Source organism: Lolium rigidum, chromosome 3, assembly GCF_022539505.1.
Source record: "Lolium rigidum isolate FL_2022 chromosome 3, APGP_CSIRO_Lrig_0.1, whole genome shotgun sequence".
Lineage (NCBI taxonomy): Eukaryota > Viridiplantae > Streptophyta > Magnoliopsida > Poales > Poaceae > Lolium > Lolium rigidum.
Window position 1 is genome coordinate 368,698,491 of NC_061510.1, and position 12,456 is coordinate 368,710,946.

Below are 12,456 nucleotides of genomic sequence, written 5' to 3' on the forward strand. Positions count from 1 at the left end.
GAGAAGCAGCGTGGCTTCCATAGAGGCCCCGCCGGCTGGTGCTAATGCACCCTTGATGGAGCCGGCTGGTGCTAATGCACCGACGATCGATATTACTGCACCAGAGCCTCCTCGCTACCCCGTGGACGATGTAAAGGAGATGAAAGAATGTGATCTGCATTATCCAATGGGGAACATTTCCATGAAGGTAGCCATCGGCAGTGCTTTACCATGTAAACCTGGAGCACTCCACCACAACAACCCCATTCAAGATGGCTATGCTCGTGTCACGGTGGAGGACATAGTCCAAGGGTTTGAGGACCTGGAGATTGACTATGCTACACCCGAAGGGGAGAGAAGACTTGGAGATGTCAAGCGCCAGTTCATTCTATGGAAAAAGAAGTACATAGTGTTTCCAGGCGAGGCGCCAAGGCCAACAAGTCCACCCCCCTCCGGTGGTGGTGGTGGTGGCGGTGGCGGTGGTGGTGGTGGTGGTGGTTCACCTACACCTCCTTCACGTCAGCCGACGCCCCCCCCCCCAATCCACCTCTGGCGGGTAAGCAGACGCCGCCCCCAGACCGCCTCCGGCGGGTACGCCACCCCCCAATCCACCTCCAGCGAAGAAGCAGAAGCAGTCTTGGACTATTAACCCGGACCCTTATGTACCTAAAACCACAAAGGTACCAGAGCCATCACTGAAGCCTCTCCCCACAAGGCATTGGGAACGTAGTGTCGAGGAAGTCGACGCGGCCGCTGCTGCTCACCATGAGAAATGGAGGGTGGAAATGAAGGCGAAAAGAGAGCCCGAGCCCAAGCCAGTATTTTCTGAGAAGGAAAAGAAGTGGGCTAAGTCATTTTTGAGCACACCGTCCCAAGCCGAGAAGAATATGCCTGACGACTATGGACGTGAACTTCGTAGGCAAGCACTCATATTGAAGGAGAAGAGAGACTTGGCGGAGAAGCAGGAGAAGAAAGCCTTGGAGGAGGCCGAGAAAGAAGAAAGTAAAACAAGCGGGAAACAAGTTGCCCAGCTCGGGAAACAAAGTAAACAATCGATCCCCCCGCTCATAGTGAAAGCCGCCGGTCCGGATGCTGAACTAATGGACCCCGCTATCATAGCAGCTGCGGCTGATGGGTTCGTTGCATGGAAAACAAAAAATTTCCTACCGCGAATAAGAACAAAACCAAGATCCAATCTAGGAAAAGGCAAGATCTAATCTATGAAGATCGAAGCAACGAGATGCATGTGAGACTAACCCTCGAAGATTTCCAAAGCCTACGAGATTAGATCTCGTTGTTGATGTAGTCGATCATGTTGTGCTGCAATCCGGCAGAACTTCCGTACTCGGTCGTGCGTAAGGTGTCGATGAAGCCCGTCCTCTCCCCGTTCCAGCGGGCAGCGGAGGTGTGGTAGATCCCCTCGGAATCCCAGCAGCACGACGGCGTGGTGGTGGTGGTGGAGGAGAAAAGCTGCAGGGCTTCGCCAAGCCGGAACAGCTCTATGGAGGAGAGAGGGGGGCGGCCAGAACTTGGTCTGGAGGGGTGAACGCCCCCCTGCCCCCTCCCCTCTTCATATAGGGGGGAGGTCGGTTTGGGTGGCCCCCCAATGCCCCAAACCCATCTAGGGCCGGCGGCTGATGTCTACGGGTGCTTCTATTCTTGTAGACAGTGTTGGGCCTCCAAGAGCAGAGGTTTGTAGAACAGCAGCAGTTTTCCCTTAAGTGGATCACCCAAGGTTTATCGAACTCAGGGAGGAAGAGGTCAAAGATATCCCTCTCATGCAACCCTGCAACCACAAAGCAAGAAGTCTCTTGTGTCCCCAACACACCTAATAGGTGCACTAGTTCGGCGAAGAGATAGTGAAATACAGGTGGTATGAATAAATGCGAGCAGTAGCAACAGCGCCAGAAAAGTGCTTGCTGGCGTGTAGTTGATGGTGGTAATATTGCAGGCAGTAGAAACATAGTAAAACAGTAAACAAGCAGCGATAGCAGTATTTAGGAACAAGGCCTAGGGATCATACTTTCACTAGTGGACACTCTCAACATTGATCACATAACAGAATAGATAAATGCATACTCTACACTCTCTTGTTGGATGATGAACACCATTGCGTAGGATTACACGAACCCTCAATGCCGGAGTTAACAAGCTCCACAATATTCAATGTTCATATTTAAATAACCTTAGAGTGCAAGATAGATCAACATAACCAAATAGATCACATCAATACCATCACAGTAATAGTTAACTTCACAATCTACGAGAGATCACGATCATAAACTACGCCAAGTACTACATGATGCACACCCTGTCCACTTTACACCATGCGGGAGGAATAGAATACTTTAATAACATCACTAGAGTAGCACATAGATGAATTGTGATACAAAACTCATATGAATCTCAATCATGTAAAGCAGCTCATGAGATCATTGTATTAAAGTACATAGGAGAGAGATTAACCACATAGCTACCGGTACAGCCCGAGCCTCGATGGAGAACTACTCCCTCCTCATGGGAGACAGCAGCGTTGATGGAGATGGCGGTGGTGTCGATGGAGGAGCCTTCCGGGGGCACTTCCCCGTCCGGCGGCGTGCCGGAACAGAGACTCCTGTCCCCCAGATCTTGGCTTCGCGATGGCGGCGGCTCTGGAAGGTTTCTCGTACCGTGGCTTTTTCGTATCGAGGTTTTAGGTCAGGGACCTTTAAATAGGCGAAGAGGCGGAGTCGGAGGGGCGACGAGGCGGTGACACACTAGGGGGGCGCGGCCCAGGCCCTGGCCGCGCCACCCTGTCGTCTGGGGCCCACAGGGCCCTCCTCTGGCGGCTCTCGGGTGTTCCGGAAGCTTCGTGGAAAAATAGGATGCCGGGCGTTGATTTCGTCCGATTCCGAAAATATTTCCTTACTAGGATTTCCGGAACCAAAAACAACGAGAAAACAGAACTGGCCCTTCGGCATCTCGTCAATAGGTTAGTTCCGGAAAACGCATAATAATGACATATAATGTGTATAAAACATGTAGATATCATCAATAATGTGGCATGGAACATAAGAAATTATCGATACGTCGGAGACGTATCGGCATCCCCAAGCTTAGTTCCTGCTCGTCCCGAGCGAGTAAACGATAACAAAGATAATTTCCGGAGTGACATGCCATCATAACCTTGATCATACTATTGTAAGCATATGTAATGAATGCAGCGATCAAAACAATGGTAATGACATGAGTAAACAAATGAATCATAAAGCAAAGACTTTTCATGAATAGCACTTCAAGACAAGCATCAATAAGTCTTGAATAAGAGTTAACTCATAAAGCAATAAATCAAAGTAAAGGTATTGAAGCAACACAAAAGAAGAGTAAGTTTCAGCGGTTGCTTTCAACTTATAACATGTATATCTCATGGATAGTGTCAATGTAAAGTAATATAACAAGTGCAATATGCAAGTATGTAGGAATCAATGCACAGTTCACACAAGTGTTTGCTTCTTGAGGTGGAGAGAGATAGGTGAACTGACTCAACATAAAAGTAAAAGAAAGGTCCTTCAAAGAGGAAAGCATCGATTGCTATATTTGTGCTAGAGCTTTGGTTTTGAAAACATGAAACAATTTTGTCAACGGTAGTAATAAATCATATGTATCATGTAAATTATATCTTACAAGTTGCAAGCCTCATGCATAGTATACTAATAGTGCCCGCACCTTGTCCTAATTAGCTTGGATTACCGGGATTATCATCGCAATATACATGTTTTAACCAAGTGTCACAAAGGGGTACCTCTATGCCGCTCGTACAAAGGTCTAAGGAGAAAGTTCGCATTGGATTTCTCGCTTTTGATTATTCTCAACTTAGACATCCATACCGGGACAACATAGACAACAGATAATGGACTCCTCTTTAATGCATAAGCATGTAACAACAATTAATGTTCTCATATGAGATTGAGGATATATGTCCAAAACTGAAACTTCCACCATGATTCATGGCTTTAGTTAGCGGCCCAATGTTCTTCTCTAACAATATGCATGCTCTAACCATTAAATGAGTGGTAAATCTCCCTTACTTCAGACAAGACGGACATGTATAGCAACTCACATGATATTCAACAAAGAGTAGTTGATGGCGTCCCCAGGAACATGGTTATCGCACAACAAGCAACTTAATAAGAGATAAAGTGCATAAGTACATATTCAATACCACAATAGTTTTTAAGCTATTTGTCCCATGAGCTATATATTGTAAAGGCGAATGATGGAAATTTTAAAGGTAGCACTCAAGCAATTTACTTTGGAATGGCGGAGAAATACCATGTAGTAGGTAGGTATGGTGGACACAAATGGCATAGTGGTTGGCTCAAGGATTTTGGATGCATGAGAAGTATTCCCTCTCGATACAAGGTTTAGGCTAGCAAGGTTATTTGAAACAAACACAAGGATGAACGGTGCAGCAAAACTCACATAGAAGACATATTATAAACATTATAAGACTCTACACCGCCTTCCTTGTTGTTCAAAACTCAATACTAGAAATTATCTAGACTTTAGAGAGACCAAATATGCAAACCAAATTTTAGCAAGCTCTATGTATTTCTTCATTAATAGGTGCAAAGTATATGATGCAAGAGCTTAAACATGAGCACAACAATTGCCAAGTATCAAATTATCCAAGACATTTTAGAATTACTACATGTAGCATTTCCCGATTCCAACCATATAACAATGAACGAAGCAGTTTCAACCTTCGCCATGAACATTAAAAGCTAAGAACACATGTGTTCATACGAACCAGCGGAGCGTGTCTCTCTCCCACACAAGCATTTATTCAAACAAAAACACAAACAAAAGCACAAAGACGCTCCAAGTAAAGTACATAAGATGTGACCGAATAAAAATACAGTTTCAAGAGAAGGAACCTGATAATTTGTCGATGAAGAAGGGGATGCCTTGGGCATCCCCAAGCTTAGATGCTTGAGGCTTCTTGAAATATGCAGGGATGAACCACCGGGGCATCCCCAAGCTTAGACTCTTCACTCTTCTTGATCATAGTATATCATCCTCCTCTCTTGACCCTTGAAAACTTCCTCCACACCAAACTCAAAACAAACTCATTAGAGGATTAGTGCATAATCAAAAATTCACATGTTCAGAGGTGACACAATCATTCTTAACACTTCTGGACATTGCACAAAGCTACTGGACATTAATGAAACAGAGAAATCATCCAAAATGGCAAGAGCAATGCGATCAAAGAAGAATCGTCAGAACAGTCCGTAAAGACGAATTTTAAAATGGCACCAGACTTGCTCAGATGAAAATGCTCAAATTTAATGAAAGTTGCGTACATATCTGAGGATCACTCACGTAAATTGGCATAATTTTCTGAGTTACCTACAGAGAATTAGGCCCAGATTCGTGACAGCAAGAAATCTGTTTCTGCGCAGTAATCCAAATCTAGTATGAACCTTACTATCAAAGACTTTACTTGGCACAACAATGCAACAAAATTAAGATAAGGAGAGGTTGTACAGTAGTAAACAACTTCCAAGACTCAAATATAAAACAAAGTACTGTAGTAAAATAAACACATGGGTTATCTCCCAAGAAGTGCTTTCTTTATAGCCATTAAGATGGGCTCATCGAGCTTTAATGATGCACTCGCAAGAAATAGTAGTTGAAGCAAAAGAGAGCATCAAGAGGCAAATTCAAAACACATTTAAGTCTAACATGCTTCCTATGCATAGGAATCTTGTAAATAAACAAGTTCATGAAGAGCAAAGTGACAAGCATAGGAAGATAAAACAAGTGTAGCTTCAAAAATTTCAGCACATAGAGAGGCACTTTAGTAACATGAAAATTTCTACAACCATATTTTCCTCTCTCATAATAACTTTCAGTAGCAACATGAGCAAACTCAACAATATAACTATCACATCTTATCATGAGTCTCATGCATAAAATTATTACTACTCCCAACATAAGCATAATCAGTTTTATTAGTTGTAGTGGGAGCAAATTCAACAAAGTAGCTATCATTATTATTCTCATCATCAAATATAGGAGGCATATTGTAATCATAATCAAATTTATCCTCCATAACAGGCGGTACTAAAAGACCAATATCATTATAATCATCATAAATCGGAGGCAAAGTATCATCAAAGTAAATTTTCTCCTCAATGCTTGGGGGACTAAAAAGATCATGAAAACCAGCTTCCCCAAGCTTAGAACTTTCTATATCATTATCAACAATGGTGTTCAAAGCGTTCATACTAATATTACTACCAGCATGCAAATAAGGTTCCATAGGTTTTTTAATTTACGCATCGAACCATCCATGTCTTAAATCAGGAAATAGAATAAGAAGCTCATTGTTGTCCATTATGCCAAACTAGTGTAAACAAGAAACAAAAAGATGCAATTGCAGGATCTAAAGGAAATAGCTTCGAGTACTTACAACGGCGAAAATAGCTTAGTAGCCGAGATCCGGAGTGTGAGTACCTTTTACCTTTCCTCCCCGGCAACGGCGCCAGAAAATAGCTTGATATCTACGGGTGCTTCTATTTTTGTAGACAGTGTTGGGCCTCCAAGAGCAGAGGTTTGTAGAACAGCAGCAGTTTTCCCTTAAGTGGATCACCCAAGGTTTATCAAACTCAGGGAGGAAGAGGTCAAAGATATCCCTCTCATGCAACCCTGCAACCACAAAGCAAGAAGTCTCTTGTGTCCCCAACACACCTAATAGGTGCACTAGTTCGGCGAAGAGATAGTGAAATACATGTGGTATGAATAAATGCGAGCAGTAGCAACGGCGCCAGAAAAATGCTTGCTGGCGTGTAGTTGATGGTGGTAATATTGCAGGCAGTAGAAACATAGTAAAACAGTAAACAAGCAGCGATAGCAGTATTTAGGAACAAGGCCTAGGGATCATACTTTCACTAGTGGACACTCTCAACATTGATCACATAACAGAATAGATAAATGCATACTCTACACTCTCTTGTTGGATGATGAACACCATTGCGTAGGATTACACGAACCCTCAATGCCGGAGTTAACAAGCTCCACAATATTCAATGTTCATATTTAAATAACCTTAGAGTGCAAGATAGATCAACATAACCAAATAGATCACATCAATACCATCACGAGTAATAGTTAACTTCACAATCTACGAGAGATCACGATCATAAACTACGCCAAGTACTACATGATGCACACCCTGTCCACTTTACACCATGCATGAGGAATAGAATACTTTAATAACATCACTAGAGTAGCACATAGATGAATTGTGATACAAAACTCATATGAATCTCAATCATGTAAAGCAGCTCATGAGATCATTGTATTGAAGTACATAGGAGAGAGATTAACCACATAGCTACCGGTACAGCCCCGAGCCTCGATGGAGAACTACTCCCTCCTCATGGGAGACAAGCAGCGTTGATGGAGATGGCGGTGGTGTCGATGGAGGAGCCTTCCGGGGCACTTCCCCGTCCCGGCGGCGTGCCGGAACGGAGACTCCTGTACCCCGGATCTTGGCTTCGCGATGGCGGCGGCTCTGGAAGGTTTCTCGTACCGTGGCTTTTTCGTATCGAGGTTTTAGGTCAGGGACCTTTAAATAGGAGAAGAGGCGGAGTCGGAGGGGCGACGAGGCGGTGACACACTAGGGGGGCGCGGCCCAGGCCCTGGCCGCGCCACCCTGTCGTCTGGGGCCCACAGGGCCCTCCTATGGCGGCTCTCGGGTGTTCTGGAAGCTTCGTGGAAAAATAGAATGCTGGGCGTTGATTTCGTCCGATTCCGAGAATATTTCCTTACTAGGATTTCGGAACCAAAAACAGCGAGAAAACGAGAACCGGCCCTTCCGCATCTCGTCAATAGGTTAGTTCCGGAAAACGCATAATAATGACATATAATATGTATAAAACATGTAGATATCATCAATAATGTGGCATGGAACATAAGAAATTATCGATACATCGGAGACGTATCAGCGGCCAAAGGGGGGAGGGGAAATTCTTCCCCCCCAAGTTGGATACCCCCTAGGGTTTTGGGGAAAGCCCTAGGGTTGGTCGGCCTGGGCCTTGAGGGGCATGTGCCCCTGGCCCATTAGGCTAGGGTGCATCCCCTCGGCCCATGCTAGGACTCCTAGGGTCGTGGGCCCACTGGTGGGACCCCTGGAACCTTCTAGAACCTTCCTAGTCTTTCACCGGAAAAATCTCGAACTTTTTCGAAACCTAGAAATCAACTTTCCTTATATGAATCTTATTCTCCGGACCATTCCGGACCTCCTCGTGATGTCCTGGATCCTATCCGAGACTCCGAACAAACTTCGGTCTCCATCTCATATTCCGAATCTACTTACGCGACATCGAACCTTAAGCGCGTCACCCTACGGTTCGTGAACTATGCAAACATGGTCGAGACTCCTCTCCGAGCAATAACCAATAGCGGGATCTGCAGATCCATAATGGCTCCCACATATTCAACGATAACTTAGTGATCGATTGAACCATTTACATACGATACTGATTCACTTTGTCACGCGATACTTTACTTGTCCGAGGTTCGATCATCGGTATCTCCATACCTTGTTCAACCTAGTTACCGACAAGTACTCTTTACTCGTACCGTGGTATGTCATCCCTTGTGATCCAATCACATGCTTGCAAGCTAATCAGACGACATTCCACCGAGAGGGCCCAGAGTATATCTATCCGTCATCAGGATGGACAAATCCCACTATTGATCCATATGCCTCAACTCACACTTTTCGAATACTTAATCCCATATTTATAACCACCCATTTACGCAATGGCGTTTGATGTAATCAAAGTACCCTTCCAGTGTAAGTGATTTACATGATCTCATGGTCGAAGGACTTAGGCAACTATGTATCGAAAGCTTATAGCAAATTGAACTTAATGACTTGATCTCATGCTACGCTTATTTGGGTGTATGTCCATTATATCATTCACTCAATGACATAACCTTGTTATTAACAACATCCAATGTTCATGATCACGAAACCATGATCATCTACTAATCAACAAGCTAGTTATACAAGAGGCTTACTAGGGACTCCTTGTTGTTTACATAACACACATGTATCAATGTTTCGGTTAATACAATTATAGCATGGTATGCAAACATTTATCATAAACATAAAGATATATTATAATAACCATTTTATTATTGCCTCTTGGGCATATCTCCAACAGTCTCCCACTTGCACTAGAGTCAATAATCTAGTTTACATTTGTAAAGATATAACACCTTGGCCTTCTGGTGCTTATCATGTTTTGCTCACGGGAGAGGTTTTAGTCAACGGATCTGACACGCTCAGAAACGTATGTATTTTGCAATTCAGTTGCATCTCAACGCATCACTCATTTTCCAAATGAGTCGGCATTAATTGTATATGCTTAGTCCTCTGGTGGAACCTTAATTCCGCGGTCTAAAATAAGTCACTAATATTGTCATACACAATATAGCTTCAAAGTTCTGACACTATTGGAACTAAAACAAGTTCTCAAAGAACTCCTTGACTCAACATCCTTAGTCATTGTCAAAACAATGACATACTCTGCCTTTGTTTGTAGTATCCGTCACAATATTTAGAACTCTTCTAAATCTAGCATTGTGCTACCTTTTAAACAACACTTAGCCTAAATTGAGATTGAAATTTATTTTTATATGTGAGCAAACTAATATCGGTGCAACACTTTACAGCGATTTGTTTGTCATTACCCCATATAAAACTATATATATCCTTGGTTCTTCTAAAACACTCAAGGATATTCTTACTGTCGTCCAATGATCATCTCATGAATCATTCTGGTACATGCTCATAACACTTTAGAGCACAGGATATCCGATTGTGTACATATTAATCGTGATTTAAAATCACTCATGTGTTTTTTACTCATTGAGTGTCATATACACTCAAGTCTTGTTAAACTTTCTCATGAAAAGAACACCTTCTTAATAATTATATATTGAACTACTTCAATATCCATTCTATGTACTTTGACTTAAACTTATTATGTGTTTCAATCTATCTTCATAGATCTTGACACTAAATATGTTTCAGTTCATATCCTTTCATTGAAGTTAATTCTCAATGAAACCTTTTATTCACATCAAGTATATAATTACATCATTTATAATCAACGATATGTCATTTACATAAAGTATTATAAATATGTCTCAACGCTCCCACTTAATTTCTTGCAAATGCAAGCATCTTCATCGCCTCTGATGAAATCAAAAACTCTTTGACTATTTCATCCGGTGAAGATTCCAACTCCGCGATACTCACTTCATCCAATTGAAGTTCGTATACCTATCTAGTATTCCAGGGACTAGCAAAACTCTTGGTTGTATCTTGTATACACCTTTAATACGCACTTCTGTTAAGTAATATATTTTTCCATCCTACTAGCATATCTCATAAAAGAAATATGTAGCGATTACTAGAATAATCCACATAGAAAATAAGCATCACTACGGAAGATCTAATCTTATCGTAGTCAACTCTTTGAACTTTGTCGTAAACTACTTTTCGACTAGTCGAGTGATGTCTACGCACGCTTCTATTCCTGTAGATAGTGTTGGGCCTCCAAGAGCAGAGGTTTGTAGAACAGCAGCAAGTTTCCCTTAAGTGGATCACCCAAGGTTTATCGAACTCAGGGAGGTAGAGGTCAGAGATATCCCTCTCAAGCAACCCTGCAATTAAGATACAAGAAGTCTCTTGTGTCCCCAACACACCTAATACACTTGTCAGATGTATAGGTGCACTAGTTCGGCGAAGAGATAGTGAAATACAAGTAATATGGATGATTATAAGTAGCAATTGCAATCTGAAATAAATATGGCAGCAAGCAAACATGTAGCAGAACTTGTTGGAAACGGTGTTTCAATGCTTAGAAACAAGGCCTAGGGATCATACTTTCACTAGTGGACACTCTCAACATTGATCACATAACTGAATAAATAAATGCTACTTTCTACACTCTCCTGTTGGATAACAAACACCATTCATTGTGTAGGGCTACAAAAGCACACCTCAAGCCGGAGTAAACAAGCTCCACAACATCCGGAGTTCATATTAGAGTAACCTCTAGAGTGCATAATAGACCGTTGCAATTTAGACCGAGTACTAACATAGCATACACACTGTCAACAATAGCTATGAAAGGGGGAATAGATCGCATCAATACACTATCATAGTAATAGTTAACTTTATAATCTACAAGAGATTACAATCATAACCTACGCCAAGTACTACATGATGCACACACTGTCAACATTACATCATGGAGGAGGAATAGACTACTTTAATAACATCACTAGAGTAGCACATAGATTAATAGTGATACAAAGCTCATGATCACATAAAGATCACACCATGGGAGAGAGAGATGAACCACATAGCTACCGGTAGAGCCCTCAGCCTCGGGGGAGAACTACTCCCTCCTCATCATGGGAGACAGCAACGACGATGAAGATGGTGGTGGTGTCGATGGAGATGACTCAGGGGGAATTCCCCGTCCCGTCGGCGTGCCGGAACAGAGACTTCTATCCCCCAAAACGGAGTTTCGCGATGGCGGCGGCGTCCCTGGAGTCTTTCTGGAGTTTCGTCAATTGTTGTAGGGTTTTCACGTCACGAGAGATTATATAGGCGAACAGGCGGCACAAGGGGGTGCCTGGGAGGCCCACCCCATAGGGTGGCACGCCCCCCTCCTAGGCCGCGCCCCAGTGTGGTGTGGGGGCCCTGGGCCTCCTCTCCGGCTCCCCTTCGGTGTTCTGGTCCGTCTCGGTGAAATAAGATGTTTGGCTTTTGTTTCGTCGAATTCCGAGAATATTGCCCGAACAGCCTTTCTAGAACCAAAAACAGCAGAAAACAGGAACTGGCACCTCGGCATCTTGTTAATAGGTTAGTTCCGGAAAATGCATAAAATCATTATAAAGTGTGAGCAAAACATGTAGGTATTGTCATAAAACTAGCATGGAACATCGAAATTATAGATACGTTGGAGACGTATCAAGCATCCCCAAGCTTAGTTCCTACTCGCCCTCGAGTAGGTAAACGATAACAAGGATAATTTCCGAAGTGACATGCTACTATCATAATCTTGATCAATACTATTGTAAAGAATATGAGATGAATGAAGTGATTCGAAGCAATGGTAAAGACAATGACTAAACAACTGAATCATATAGCAAAGACTTTTCATGAATAGAACTTTCAAGACAAGCATCAATAAGACTTGCATAGGAGTTAACTCATAAAGCAATAAATTCTTAGTAGAAAGTTTTGAAGCAACACAAAGGAAGATATAAGTTTCAGCAGTTGCTTTCAACTTCAACATGTATATCTCATGGATAATTGTCAACACAAAGTAATATGATGAATGCAAATAAGCAAGTATGTAGGAATCAATGCACACAGTTGACACAAGTGTTTGCTTCTAA